The sequence below is a fragment of the Phyllostomus discolor genome, chromosome 3, assembly GCF_004126475.2.
Source record: "Phyllostomus discolor isolate MPI-MPIP mPhyDis1 chromosome 3, mPhyDis1.pri.v3, whole genome shotgun sequence".
NCBI classification, from domain to species: domain Eukaryota; kingdom Metazoa; phylum Chordata; class Mammalia; order Chiroptera; family Phyllostomidae; genus Phyllostomus; species Phyllostomus discolor.
The window spans coordinates 178,612,308-178,627,957 of record NC_040905.2 but is presented as its reverse complement, the minus strand read 5'-3'; the positions used below and the strand labels follow the sequence as shown (position 1 = coordinate 178,627,957).

The following is a 15,650-nucleotide window of genomic DNA, read 5'->3' as shown; positions in this document are numbered from 1 at the left end:
CCCCCTTTGCCCAGCAATCACCACACTGTTGTTCATGTCCATGAATCCTTTATCCTTTTTGCTATACCCCCTAACCTCTCCCCAACCCAATACTTGTCATTCTGCTCTCCAGCTATGAGTTTGTCCCCATTTTGCATGTTAGCTCAATTTGTTCATTAGATTCCACACATGAGAAAATCATACAGTATTTGTCTTTCTCTGACTGGCTTATTTCACTTAGCATAATGTTCTCCAGGTCCATCCATACTGTCACAAAGGGTAAAAGTTTCTTCTTTTTATGGCTGAGTAGTATTCCATTTGTGTAAATGTCCCAAAGTTGTTTTGTTCACTCATCTGTTGATGGAGACTTGTGTTGCTTCCATATCTTGGCAATTGTAATAATGCGGCAGTGAACATAGGGACACTTGTGTTCTTTCAAATTAGTGTTTTGGGTTCCTTTGGATATATTCCCAGAAGAGGGATCACTGGGTCAAAAGACAGATCTATTTTTAATTTTGGGGGAGGGTATCTCCGTACTACTATCCACAGTGGCAGCACCAATCTGCATTCCCATGAGCAGTGCAAAAGGAATCCCCTTTTATCCACATCATCAGCACTTGTTGTTTGTTGATTAATTGATGATAACCATTCTGAGAGGTGTGAGATGGTATCTCACTGTGGTTTTAGTTTGCATTTCTATGACGATTAGTAACATTGAGCATCTTTTCATATGTCTATCGACTATTTGTATGTTTTCTTTGGAGAAGTATCTATTCAGGTCCTTTGCGCATTTTTTAATTGTTTGTTTTTTGGTGTTGAGTTTTAAAAATACTTGATAAATTTTGGATATTAATCCCTTATCAGGTCTATTAGCTAATATGTTCTCCCATTCTGTGGGTTGTCTTTTTATTTTGTTCATGATTTCCTTTGCTGTGCAAAAACTTTTTAGTGTGATGTAGTTCTATTTGTTTATTTTTTTTCTTTTGTTTTCCTTGCCTGAGGAGCTATATCAGAAAAAAATAATGCTATGAGAAATGTCAGAGATTTTGCTGCCTATGTTTTCTTTTAGGATTTTTATGGTTTTGGGTCTAACATTTCAGTCTTTAATCCATTTTGAATTTCTTCTTTTGTGTGATGTAAGAAGGTGGTCTAGTTTTATCTTTCTGCATGCACTATCCAATTTTCCCAACACCATTTATTGAATAAACTATCTTTAGCCCATTTCATTTGCTTGCTTCCTCTGTCAAAGATTGATTGATTCTAAAGATGTGGGTTTATTTCTGGACTCTCTAATCTATGTGTCTGTTCCATTGATCTATGTGTCTGTTTTTAGAAAAGTACCATGCTGTTTTCATTACTATGGCCTTATAGTATAGTTTTATATTTGGTAGTGTGATTCCTCCAACTTTGTTCTTCTTTCACAGGCTCACTTTTGCTATGTGGGGTCTTTTGTGGTTCCATATAAATTTTTGAAATATTTGTTCTAGTTCTGTGAAATATGTCTTTGGAATCTTGATAGGACGGACTTGCATTGAATCTATAGATTGCTTTGGGTAATACAGACATTTTAATGTTAATTCTTGCTATCCATGAACATAGTAAGTGCTTCCACTTATTTGTATCTTCTTCAACTTCTTTCTTTAGTGTCTTATAATTTTCCAAATGCAGGTCTTTTACATCCTTGGTTAGGTTTATTCCTAGGTATTTTATTCTTCTTGAAGCAATTATGAATGGGATTGTTTTCTTAATTTACCTTTCTGTTAGTTCATTATTGGCATATAAAAATGCACCTGATTACTGATTATTAATTTTGTGTCCTGCTACTTTGCTGAGTTCATTTATCAGTTCTAGTAGTTGCTTGGTGGAATCTTTGGGGTTCTCTATGTACAGTATCATGTCATCTGCAAATAAAGACAGACTTACTTCTTCCTTTCCAGTTTGGGTGCCTTTTATTTCTTCTTGTCTGATTGCTGAGGCTAGGACTTTCAGTACTATGTTGAATAAGAGAGGTGAGAGTGGACATCCCTGTCTTGTTCTTGATCTTAATGGGACATCTCGCACTTTTTGCCCATTGAGTATGACACTGGCAGTGAGTTTGTCATATATGGCCTTTGTTAGGTTCAGGTATATCCCCTCTATTTCTACTTTGCTGAGAATTTTTATCATAAATGGGTGTTGGCCAAAAAGCATTACCAAATGCTTTCTCTGCATGTATTGATATGATCATGTGGTTTTTATCCTTTGTTTATGTGGTGAATCACATTTATTGATTTGTGAACGTTGTACCAACCTTGCATTCCTGGAATATATCCCACTTGATCATGGTGTATGACCTTTTTGATGCATTGCTTTATTTGGATTGCCTATAGTTTGTTGAAGATTTTAGCCTCTATGTTTGTGAGGGATGATGTCCTATAATTTGCTTTCTTTGAAGTGTCTTTATCTGATTTTGGAATTAGGATCATGTTGGCCTTACAAGGCCAACTCATTGGCTTTACTCATTTTATAAAATGAGTTTGGGAACCTTCTCTCCTCCTGTATTTTATGAAATGTTTTTAGAAGAAGAGGTGTTAGTTCTTCTAGAAATGTTTGTTAGAAATCCCCCTGTGAAGCCTTCTAATCTAGGGCTTTTGTTTGTTGGGAATTTTTTTATTACCACTTCAATTTCACTAGGTATAATCTGTCTAGTCAGATTCTCTGACTCTTTCTGATTTAGTTTTGGAACTGCATGTTTTTAGGAATTTATCCATTTCATCCAGGTTGTCCAGTTTGTTGGCATATAGTTGTTCATAATATTTTCTTACAATCCTTTGTATTTCCTTGGTGTCTGTTGTTATTTCTTCTCTTATCCTAAGCTAATCAGTCACTAAGTGTATCAGCTGTTAAAGTAATCAAGCTTTAATCAGCAGCCTAGTTTAAGTTCCACAGGGTGGGACAGAGTAATCCCTGCAGGTGGGGCCAATGCTTCCCCTCACCCTGACGCCATTGGGAGAGGAGTGCTCTGTCTGAGAGTGATGCCTGGGGAATGACTCAGCACAGGGTTCCTAGTGGCTGTTCCTTTAGCTCTCTTTCCAGAGCCACCAGCCCCAGACTCTCCACAAGCCTCCCAAGTCCAATCTGCCCTCCTTCTGCTGGAGCCCAGGGTAAGTGGCTGCAAATGAAATTTTGTCTGTTGGCCCTTAAGAGGCTCTCCGCAACTCTAGCTGTTTCTCCCTGGCAGACAGAAGCCCTGCTGCTTTTCACAGCTGGATGTTATCTGGATTCCTTTCTGGCTCTGGCGCTGTAGGCTGGGGAGCCCAGCTTGGGGTTTAGATCCCACACTTCTCAGGAGAAACCCCTTAGCCACTGAAATTCCCTCCAGAACTTCAGCTGCTGCCCATGGAAGCCCATCCAGCCCTCTTGCCCCTCCTCCATACTCCCTACTAGTCTCATTGTTGTGAAGTGGTTTCTTCTGTCCTTGGTTATAAGGCTTCTCTCCAGCTAGTGTCAGTTGGTTATTCAGGATGTTTTCTCCACAATTTAGCTGAAATTCCAGATTAGTCCTGGGAGGAGGATAGTGTAGCTTCTATTTACTCCTCCACCATCTTGGATTGCCTTACATCAAATATTCTTAAACAATCATACAGTTTACTACGAATATTTTGTTTTCCCTGGAGTTTATAAGGTACTCTTTTTTGTGTTGCTTAAGTTTTCTCTATACCTGTAATTTCATGCTTATGTGTTCATAAGGTTCAAACATGATACGTCATCAATCATTTTTTTCTCCTTGGAGAAAAACATCGATCATGATGTTTTTTTTTTCTCCTTGGAGACATCTCCTCTGGAGCCCTCCACTCTCTTTTATCAGAATGAAGGTGGATGCTCTGCAGACCTACTACACAGCTGTCATCCCCCAACTTCCCTGTACCTTGATCCCAGGAATTCTTTTTGTTTTCTCCTTTGTTGGAACTCCTGCTTACCAGGCCCTATGTGTTTCTGTTTGTTGGTTTACACTTTATTTTAGTGGAATACCTCCCACCTGTAGTTTCCTTACATATGTGAATTAAAACATTTGAAATTTTTTTTTTCATTTTGTCAACTTTTTCTGTTCTCTGCATTGGCTTTTTTTCTTTGGTTTCTTTTCTTTATTTCTATTCTCACTCTCCCTCCCCTGTTTGTCCATTTGAGCCTCTTTCATGTAAGTGGGTTTCTTCAAATATCTGGAGACCCTTGACTCTATACCCACATTTAAGAATGAGATGATAAAAAGTCATTTAGAGCCTCTGCTGGTATGGGCAGGCTTGTCTACTGTTGGACTTCTCTATAAAGAGACAGGTAACAAGCCACATTCTCCATTGTAGGGCCCTCAAAGTCAGTATTTGTAGGCCTTTTCTCTTGGATCAGCTGGTTTTCCCCTAAGAGGACACTTCCAATTTCCTAATAAGATCCCAGCATTTTAGAATCTGAATTTGGGAATGAAGCTAGGGGTAGGGTATGGCTCATAATTCAGTATGTACAACTTCTTTTAATTCTGCTTTTCTTTGGAGAGAGTCACCCCTGTCCTGAACCCTGCCTGGTGTCCAGAGGAGGTCTCCAGACACTAAACCTTCAATCCTTTGCTGAGTTAAGGCAACATGAAATGGAGTAGGAATTAGGAGGAATAAAGGATCCCACCATTCTTTATAAAACTTTCATAATGGGTTCTGGTTTGTAGCCCACTCTGCCTATGCTTTTGGAGGTTTGGCAGCTTTAGATTCAGAACCTTTCCAGGGACTGGTGTGAATAGGTTCACCTGGCTGGCTGTACCTCCTCCCAAAAGCTTAGGTATTCACTTTCTTAGTTTTGGTAAGTCAGTTATCACACATCCATCTACTACTCTCCATGTTCCTAAGTTTTGTTGATAACCTTCATCAGCAGAAATCTCTCATTCTATTTGTTTGTCTTTATTGGTTTATACCTTTTTTATTCCTTCACTGTCATTTTAGTAAGGGATCTGGAGTAGAGAAAAACATGTGTTCAATGCACCATGTTTAACCAGAAGTCTCCTTACTGTTAGATTTTAACATGTGTAGCTATAATGAACGTATTTTCTAAGTAGGAAAAGTTTAAGTATATTTATAGGCAATTCCATAAGAATTAGATATAAGTTCTACAATAAAATGACTGTAGCCAACTCTATTGAGTGCTTATATTCACTAAACAGTCATTTAAATGTTTATATGCATTATATATATTACATATTTTATCCTCATGGTAGCCCCATGAGATAGGTGCTTTGATTCAACTGCTAGAAGTCTCACACCAGAGACCCTATGCTATAAAACACAGTACATCATTTTCAAACTACAGGTAGTTTTGTTATTTTTAATGTCAGGACTGTAGTAAATCCCTGTTTATTAAGTTATACCTGAAATTTTTCATGTAGATTTTGAACATTTACCACACATTTGATATGGCAAAGCTAGAATCACTTTATCTGTTTTAAGATACTTGGTGGAGGCAGAACAGAGTAGTCTATGACACATTTTAAAGCATAGTCATATAAACTGGGAAGCCTGACATGTGTCTGTTTTATTATTTAGACATATGGATATTTCCTTTTAAAGAAAGCAGTTACCATCTGTAATCTGAGAGGTCAAAAAGAAGGAATTAAAAACCCCACATTAGTAATATAAAGTGCCTGTTTAAGTGAAAACTCTTATCTGCAAGAGTGGAACATATTAAATAACTGATGTTCTTGAATGCCCTAATTCAGATAATTCAGCCCTCATTCTTTGAAGATTTTAGTATCAGGTCATTATCACTCTCTCTATTCCAATGCTACTATCACTTCTGTGGATAACTCTTTGTGAGATTGAGATATATATACACACATATATCTCTTTCAAACCCATCTGACTCTCAATTCCTTGACTTCCATTCTTCAGATGATTTGTATCCTCTATTTCAGCTCCCCACTTTCATTAGCATTCCTTACACCTTGACAGTACTGATAACTACAGCCATTCTAATTTTTTTAATTTTTAAGTATATTTTAATGATTATGCTATTACAGTTGTCCCAATTTTTCCCCTTCCCCCCCCATGTGGTACCCCCATTCCCTCCAACAATCCCCCCTCTTAGTTCATGTCCATGGGTCATACATATAAGTTCTTGGGCTTCTCCATTTCCTATACTATTCTTAATGTCCCCCTGTCTATTTTATGCCTACCATTTATGCTTCTTATTCCCTGTACCTTTCCCCCTTCATTCCCCCCCTTCACCTTTCCCACTGATAACCCTCCATGTGATCTCCATTTCTATGATTCTGGTCCTATTACTAGTTGTTTGCTTAGTTTTTGTTTTGTTTTTTTAGATTCAGTTGCTGATAGTTGTGTTTGTTGTCATTTTAATAAGTGTTCATAGTTTTGATCTTCTTTTCCTTAAATAAGTCCCTTTAACATTTCATATAATAATGGCTTGGTGATGACAAACTCCTTTAGTTTTACCTTGTCTGGTAAGTACTTTATCTGCCTTTCCATTCTAAAAGGTAGCTTTGCCAGACATAGTAATCTAGATTGTAGGTCCTTGCTTTTCATCACATTGAATACTTGCCAGTCCCTTCTTGCCTGAAAATGTTCTTTTGAAAAATCAGCTGATAATCTTATGGGAACTGTGTTTTAGATAACTCCCTTTTTTTTCTTGCTGCTTTTAAGATTCTTGCTTTATCTTTAATCTTTGGCATTTTAATTACGACATGTCTTGGTGTAGCTCTGTTTGAGTCCAAATTGTTTGGAACTGTCTATGCTTCCTGGGCTTGTATGTCTACTTCCCTAAATTAGGGAAGTTTTCTTTCATTATTTTTTCAAATAAGTTTTCAATTTCTTGTTCTTCCTATTCTCCTTCTGGTACCCCTATGATGCAGATATTGGAATGTTTAAAGTTGTCCTGGAGGTTCCTAGGCCTCTCCTCATTTTTGTGAATTCTTGTTTCTTCATTCTGTTCCAGTCAAATATTTATTTCTTCTTTCTGTTCCAAATCTCTGGTTTGAGTCCTGGTTTCCTTCCCTTTGCTATTGGTTCCTTGTATATTTTTCTTTATTTTACTTTGAATAGCCTGCACTGCTTCCTCTATTTTGTTACCATACTCATTTCTGTGAGCATCCTGATTAGCAGTGTTTTGAACTCTGCATCTGATAGGTTGGCTATCTTCTTGCTGCTTAGTTCTTTTTCTGGAGTTTTGATCTGTTCTTTCATTTGGGCCATATTTCTTTTTGTCTTGGTGCACTTGTTACATTGTAAGGGCCTTAGGTATTCACCAGGGTAAGGCAAGCCACTTCACTGTGTTGTGGCACTGTCTTTGGGGGAGAGGCCAGAGAGGGAACAATGCCACTTGCTTGGCTCTTGCCCCACTTCCCTCGCTTCCCACAAGTGGATTCCTTTCAGGGGCTGATTCCCAGGTGGGTGGACTTGTGTACATTTTAGGATACTTGGGCCCGTTAAATGGACTCTCCAGTGATACTGGAAGTTTCTACCTCTGCTGTAACCCCCACAGATTTTTGAAGCCAGAGTTTTTGAGTCTTTAATTTCCCATGCTGGAACCCTGGGTTGTGTGGTCTGTCTTGCTCCCCACTTGTTCCTCCCAGCTTATCTGCACATGAATGTAGGACTGCCTGGCCCACCAGCTGCTGCTGCCTTGCTGCATGTCCTCACTGCCATGGCTTCTTGTCTCCACCCCTCCTAGCAGTCTGGATGAATGTTTCTTTAACTTCTTAGTTGTTGGACTTCCAAACGGTTTGATTTTCTAGCAGTTCTGGTTGTTTTTTGTTTTTAAATTGGTTGTTATCCTTCTTTTGGTTGTGCGAGGAAGCAAAGTGTATCTACCTATGCCTCCATCTCAGCAGGAAATCCCCCCCTCTTCTAATTTTAATTTCTAGCCTTTTGCTCTCCAACCCACCTCTTATGTTTTCAGGTCATTCTCTGTAGTACCTAAACTCCAACAATTCTTCAACTTTATCAGAAACACCAAGCTATTCACCCTACTGTCTTTTCACAATTACCCATCCCTCTCGGAGCCTTACTTATTATTGTATCTGAAATTATGCTGCATGTCCTCACTGCCCTGGCTTTGGGTCTCAGGCAGTGAGGACCCAATTATAATACCTCCTTTTTTTCTGTTCCCAACTACTTTGCTTATCTCGCCCCATCATATTTGCTGGCCACATCTCAGTCCTGGTTAATTCAAAACTGCCTACTTGGTGCCTGCACATAAGCAACTGAATATGTATGGAGAAAAATGCACAGCCATATTGACTAGTCTTACTATAAATTCATGGCCACTCACTCAGGCAGGCCCTTAGTAGTGCCTGGAAACCTTATTATGTTTCCCTAGTCAATTCCCTCTCTCACACTTATAGACTACTATTTCATCTGTCTTCCTTTTTCCTCCCTCCTCTCAAATTCCCCCCTCCTTATTTTCAGTTAATGACTATTTTAGCTAGAGCTGGCTAAACTGCTATAGCAAACAGACCTCCAAATATTATAGCTCCAGCTCAACAGAAATTTATATCTTGCTCACAGAATAATCCAGAGTGGGTGTTCCAGGTCAGTCAGAAGTTCTCCTTCATAAGACACGTTCTCTCTTGTAGCTCTCTCAATCTCAAGAGTTTGTAGTCACCTGCATAATCCAGCTGGCAGAAAGGAAAAATGCATGAAAGCAACACACTGGCCTGGCAGTGGCAGACATCATTTCTATTCACATTCCAGCAGCAACAGCTTAATACTTAATCATACTTAACTAAAAGGGAGGCTGGAAAAAAAAAAAAACAGTCCATGTGCTGAGGAAGGGAAGAATAAATTATGATGGATAATTAGCAAGCTGCCCAAATAATCTTATTTCACCAAGGAAATAGAAGCAACTAGAAAAGAACTTCTACTTTGTCCTGCTATCAAGTCCACAAAGCTACTTTAGTGTGTCCTGGGGCGGGGGGATTAGATTCCTAGGCTGTCCTTGATATCCAAGAGGCAGTTTCCAAGCTTTCAGCTAGAACATGGTCACAATGACCACACACCTAATCACAAAGTTCAAACATCCCTTCTTTCCTTGTGCTTTTCAACCTCTGTAGTCTGGGATATTGTTGAACAACACTCCGTCCTGCCCTTGCCTTTGTGAATTGCCAATTTACCCTGCTTTGGAGACTTTTATATTACCTTGGTTCTCCTTCCATTTCCTCTACCCTCTTGCTCTGGAGGCTTCTCTCATCTAAATTAGATCCCTTCTTTGTTGACTTCTCTCATCTAGTTCAGAGCTTCTCAAACTTTAATGTGGTAACAAATCACTTGGGGTTCTTGTTAAGATGATGATTCAGCAGGTCTGGGGTGGGGAAGGCTGAGATTCCACCTTTCTAACAAACTCCTTGGTGGCGCCAGTCCCTCTGAGCTACTGACTGCACTTTGAATAGCAAAGGTCTAAAGAGGATGTTCTCCAAGATTCTTCCCTTTGTTTTCTTCTTTCATTGATATCACTGCTAGAGAGATAAACCTCCCAATCTATTTTCTAGTTTAATCCTCTTTCCTGTATTTCGAAATCTTTATGTCTAACTTCATAGAGTCCACCTTTATGTGGCTGTCTTGACATGATTTTAAACCTTTAAAATGGCCAAATCTAAACTGATCCCTTAAAAAAATAATTTGTACTCCAATTTCTAATTGTCTCTTTTCTATTTTCTATAATTATCTACAAACTCAAAACCTCTTTACTATCTTTGATTTTTCTCTTCCTCCTTCATGTATGTTTTCATTGTATCCCCTCTTGCTGTAAATCCAATTAATCAATTGCCAAATTCTACAGATTCTGTTTCCACATCATCTTCAAACCATGCTCTTTTAAATTCCTCCTGCCCTATCTTTAGTTCAGACTCATCATTATTTTTCACCTGGCCAGCTGTAGGTCTGTCTGGCAGTTTACCCTACTTTAATTTCTGTATCCATTCATGGGTCAAAGAAAAGCTGTGCTTTTCTTCCCCAAAACGTTTAAACCACAAAAAAACGGAAAATACTGAATTAAATATAAATTTTTTTTCTACTTGGCACCCCAGGCCCTATTGGCTTTTGTCTCTGCCACTTCTCAGCAAGTCCTAGAGTCTTACCATTTGCTTTTTCCTGGAACACGACTTTCATTAAGTCACCTTCATATGTTCTTCAGGTATCCCTTCCTGCTGTAAAACCTTCCTCATCTCTCTCATGTTCGGTCCCAAAAGAGTTTCTCCACACTGCCTTTCTTTCCTGATCCCCAAGGCAGAAATAGCAGCAGTGCTTTGATCTTGTGCAGTACTCTGTATTTTTCACATGGCACCTATCATGGTTTGTCTTTTATTACGAGTTTTTGTTTTCTTTGAAACATCCTCAATTCCCCTCTATAACCCTGCAGCATCTTACATATAAAGGGTGTGTGTTCTTCTATTAGTCAAATCAAAGTGACTTAGGGGGATAATATGCAATGGTAAGCGGCACATTTAAAGTCAGTATAGCTAAATTCTGGCTCTGCCACTTATTGTTAGTGTGAAGCTTTGGGTTAACTCAATTAATTTGGCTTGTAAAATGAGAGTACTATTTGACAGAGCACCAAGGGAGATAACGGAAAGTGCTGCGTTAACTCCACAGAGAAATGAACAATGTTCGTTATTTTCCTTACAGAGATAACGATGCTGTCTTGCCACTCAAATCTTGATTTGCAGGATCATTTCTACTTCACGAACTAAAGATCGAGACCCGAGTGTCAGGGAATCTGAACCACTAAGTCCCACAGCTCTTTTCCACTTCAAGGCCCTCTACCTACTCTCCACAACGCAGGCGAAGCCGCCAAACTGAGGGGAAATGCTCTAGAGTCGTTTGCTCTCTGGAGGCCTCCTTCCTTCCAACCGATCTGGGAAAGCCCTTCTTTTCCCGGTCACCCCAAGACCAAGGCGCCGCCGCCTACGTGAGACGTTTGGACCCTGCCAGGCCCCGTAGCACCCCTTCTCCAGCAGGTGGTTGTGGTCCTCTCACCCGACCCGGGGCGCTAGCGTCACCAGCGAACCTCTACCCACGCGCCAGTGCCGCAACCAACGGAGAAAATAAACAAATCCCCCTCGCGTTGCGCCCGGCGCGCCAAGCCCCGCCCCTGCCCCGCCCCACGGCTCTCACGCCGCCCCCGCCGTTGGGACTTCCCTCCCGCCCTAGGCTGGCAGCGGCACACTTGCTGCCCCTCACAGCAGCCGTTGTAGCCTCAGTGCTTGCTGCTCACGCCGCGGACCTCACAGCCTGGCTGCCCGGCCCGCCGCCCCAGGTCCGCCCCAGGTCCCGTTAGTGCGCGGAGCCTGCTCGTGGGGCCCGCTGCGCAAGCCTGCCACCACCCCTTGACCCAGCCGAATCCCAACGCCCAAGGCAGCCGCCCAGAGAGCCACAGGAGTCTCAGAGGCCAGGGTGGAGGTAGAGGAGGGCCGAGCCTGCGACCAGGGAGGCCCGGTGAGTACTCCGTGCGCTGGCTGGCCCCGCTTGCGGGGGTCCCCTCTACGGTCCCTGAAGTGGTTGTGGTGGCTCGGCCGCGCTGCTCTGTGTGCTCCATACTCGGCGCTTGGGGATTCGGCCTGAGGTGTTGGGCTCCACCGGCGGAGCCGTAGGGTAGAGGGCGCGGGAGGGCCGCTCCTCACGAAGAAGGGCCGCGGCCCGATGCCCGGCTCAGGGTTTGGAGGCTGCGGAGAGAGACCCACGCAGACCCCAGGCCGCAGCCCGGGGCCGTGGCTGCGCCTCCCGAGATCCCGCTCGCTGGCCCCGGGGTCTGCCTCAGTCACCGAGAGGCGGAATGACAGGTGCCGCTGCCCATTCCGGGTCACGGACATTGCGCTCGCTTTCAGGGAGCCAGGCAGGCGCTCGGAAATTTCTGGAGCTACAACATAACTCACTATTTTCTCCCTTTCAGGTTTTGAAGCCGCATTTTTCTTCGAGTTAGGTCTCGTCCATGTCCTATTTCTTTCTCTACGTACTTTGTGCGAATAAGTTTTGGAGCATCGGTTAACCGCCTGTGGGTGAGATTTGGCTTTCATTCATGCGTGAGGTATATAGTGAACTACTTTTCTGAGGGAAGTGCACCTCCTTTTCGCTAGTTGTTGAAAAGTAAATGAGAAGTCTGTTTAACTATTTTATTTTTTGCTGTTATTTGGAACAAGCGGTCTGTTAGAATTTTGTGAGCTCTCTAGAATTTAGGGTACATAAGAGATATTGAACAGTATTGACAAAATTATCCTATTAAGTTGTCTTTCCAACTTCTTTTCGATTTTTTATTCTTCCATTGGAAGCACTAATGAAAAAACTTCCCCACCATTCATCATTGCCTATTTATGTAGTAAATATACTTGTGATTATAACCTGAGTCATCAGATTAATAAATTTGACTTGTAGCTGTAAAAATACTAGAGAAACTTTATGGCAAATTGAGATATTAATAATCTTTAATCTATTGAAATATGGGGTCTTTTTTCTCAACAAGTTGATAACACTATAGTTGATATTAGTCAAATCCCAATCAATGGATGATATACTTGATTGTCATAAAGGGTTACCACAGGCTTTTCTGTAAGTTACCAAATAATGTTTTCACTCTATGGACGAAAAGTAAAAATGTGCAAGTTGACCAAAAGAACATTGGGGCAAATGAAAATACACGTACTTAAATTGATGGGAGAATCCTTTAGGTCCTTACAATACCTGTTGGTACTTTTTGCTTAGATTTCCCAGCCCACAGAAAATAGGCCTTGCAGGTTTGGAAAGGGGAGGCAGTGCTTATGAAGAAAAAATGGAATTTAAAGCAAACTCATTAAGTTTATATGGTTTGTTTGCAATACTTCGGAGCAAAGTCTTGGTATACATTTGGCATTTGTTGGTTGTGAATCTTAAATTAAGATAATTTATAATTTAGCTAAGAAGCTAAAGTGAAAGAAAGTGTTTGTGTTACTTGAGAAACAGAACATGAAATAATATAATTTTTAACTTTACCAGGTATTAAATCACATATGTTTAATACCATTTCATTTTATGCTTTTTAAAAAAAATGTAAGTTATATTTCAGTGAGGCCACACTAATCGGATTAAGTTGTCGATAGTGTTAATGGAAGATGGTTGTGATTTATTTTATAAAAAAGGAAAAAATATGGTGGTTCTTGATTGAGGATTTTATACATATGTCAGTTTTGAAGTACCCTAATTGTGGTTCCCGGGATGGAGGTATGTCCACAGCTATTGTCTGTCTTGTCCCTGTAGAGGTCATAGTCTACAGCCATGAAGTCATAGTGGCAGTGGTCCCCAGAACCTGGGCAGAGACCAATATTACCAGACCTTCTGAAATCCTGCTACCTGTAGTTTAGGCTATTCATTTTTAGAAATAGTTTATTTTAAACACCTGATAGAGCCTAATTCTTTTTAGTCCATACTTTAAAACCTAAATGAATGTTTTCCTAAACAAATATGTTTTCCAAGCAAAATTAGTTGTGATGATGAATTGGTAGAATAGCACTTATAATAAAACAACTTTGAAATGCTAATAATCTTGAGTTCTCATTTGTATTATGAGACTTGGGAATTATCTGTAGAGCACTTTACATTTTCTTTTGCTGTCCATTTTACTTAGAACACATCTTTCAATGCATGTATAGCTTTGTAATTTGGAAATGTAAGTATTAAAAAAATCCAAATTTAATAAATTTATTTTTTGTATGTCAAGACCTGCAGTATTTGCTAGGATAAAAAGAGAAGGTCCTTTCCTTTCAGGTTGTTGAAATCAGGGCTTTTAGGGGGCTAGGTTCAACAGTAAACATAATTTTAAATGAATTAATTCAACAATAAAAGTAAACGTAAAGTACAGAAATATTACAGAGGACAGGATGATTAATTTGAGGGGCAGGTCAGAGAAAGCTTCACGGAGAATCTAACACCTGAGCAGATTTTGAAGAATAAATAAAAGAGTTTTAAAAGATATTTTACCTGGCTGGTGTGTCCCAGTAGATTGAGCATCATCTTGTGAACTGAAAGGTCACTGGTTTGATTCCTGGTCAGGACACGTGCCTGAGTTGTGGGCCAGGTCCCCATTTGGGGGCCTGTGGGAGGCAACCATTTGATGTTTCTCTCCTCTTTCTCCCTCCCTTATTCCCTCTCTAAAAAGAAAATAAGATCTTAAAAAAAATAAGCCCTGGCTGGTGTGGTTCAGTGGACTGAGCACTGGCCTGCGAACAGTCCGTGGTTCAATTCCCAGTCAGGGCAAATGCCTGGATTTTGGGCCAGGTCCTTAGCTGGGGGTGTGCAAGAGGCAACCACACATTGATGTCTCTCTCCCTTTCTTCCCCCCTCCCTTCTCCTCTCTCTCCCCCTCCCTTCCCCTCTCTCTAAAAAGAAATAAATAAAATAAAATAAATAAAAAGCCCTAAAATATACTGTAATTAATAAGTCAAATAATTGGTGTATTAAGTATATATAAAATGGAGACTTCCCTGTAAGTTAACATTGCTGCAGCGTCAAGTATAGAGGAATTAGTAGTTTTTACTAATGGTAGTATACATAATTAAGAAATTGCTAAATATTATACATGTGTGATTTATAATTGTGAACTTGTTTCTGTGCATTTTTTTGACAGGAATCATTTATTTTTTAATTATTTTGTGAACTTTGTCTTCCTTCCACTAAAGTTAGCTTTTAAATTATTTGTAAAAGGAGGCTCTCAAAGGGAAGAGGGGAAACATAAGACATAATCATCAGATTTCTGGACTAAAAACCTAATTTGTGTAGTATTTTAGAATTATGTAAATGTCTGTTTAATATATAGCAGTAGCCACCATGTTTAGAGATTGAACAATGTAGGTAGTTTAGAGGATGTCGGCTGTATTTAATTTTTTTTTGCATTGTATACCTTAAGTCCATATTATTTAAATATATAAATGTCAGATCTAAAAGACTGTGTGAGAGAAAAAGAAAAGGAAAAAAGAAAAAAAAAGAAAAAGAAAAGGAATATAGTAGTGAGAGGGAGAAGAGCTCTATTGAATCTGTTTGTTTATCTTAATGTTTCTTAAATATGACTATGGATGGAGGTGCAAGAATTTTAGGACAAGATTGAAGGAATATTAACCATAGTCATGCCCTGAAGTATCATTAAAAAGCCTGGTGTTGTCATAGTTTGCCTGTTTATTTCTTTTTCTCTTCAGGGTTTAAAAAAAAATGAATTCCTGGATTGTATAACAAGGAGTATTTTTTTTTTTTGCAAATTCTGAAAAATTTGTTAATAAAGTTAATGTTTTAAAAAAAACATGCAACATAATTAGTCATTGACAGTTGTCATTTGTCTTCTACATCACTAGCATAAAGGACCAAAGGCACCTCATTGTCAATTCTGACCTGCAGTTGCCCTTTCTAAGTTTGGAACAGGGCAGAAAAATCTATAATATGTCATTGATTACATCATGTTTACCTTTTTGAATTTGGGTATAGATGACCATTTTCTTTTTCAAGATAAGATTTTTTTCTTATAGAAAATAATGTGGTCATTATAGGATATTTGGGGAAATAGTGAAAACTATAGAAAGTAAAATAAACATAATGAGTAGTCCTATGCATTTTCTTTTTTTGTTAAGTATATAAATAAGACATATTTACTGGTTGAGGGTTATTTTTATGTTGCGGGCCACCCTGCCT

The 15,650-nt window shown here is 39.7% G+C and overlaps 1 protein-coding gene and 1 long non-coding RNA gene across 10 annotated transcripts in view; one reads left to right on the top strand and one right to left on the bottom strand.

The window, feature by feature from the left end:
- Positions 1–272: 272 nt before the first annotated feature.
- Positions 273–15,437, bottom strand: LOC118499714. The gene is made up of 3 exons (XR_004902233.1): positions 15,427–15,437; positions 6,463–6,467; positions 273–403 (listed from the first exon to the last, which is right to left on the bottom strand). It is a non-coding gene; the product is annotated as an uncharacterized LOC118499714 (long non-coding RNA).
- The window catches only part of GKAP1 (G kinase anchoring protein 1), a 72,060-nt gene continuing 67,493 nt past the window's right edge, over positions 11,084–15,650 (top strand). For 5 of the 9 annotated variants that reach the window (XM_036021786.1, XM_028525501.2, XM_036021784.1 and 2 more), the window contains exons 1-2: positions 11,094–11,441; positions 11,896–12,001. The gene's annotated coding sequence lies outside the window, so the exon portion shown is untranslated. Of the gene's footprint in view, positions 11,442–11,895; positions 12,031–15,650 lie in introns of all 9 variants that reach the window. The other 4 variants (XM_028525507.2, XM_036021782.1, XM_036021781.1 and 1 more) reach the window with 4 other exon arrangements.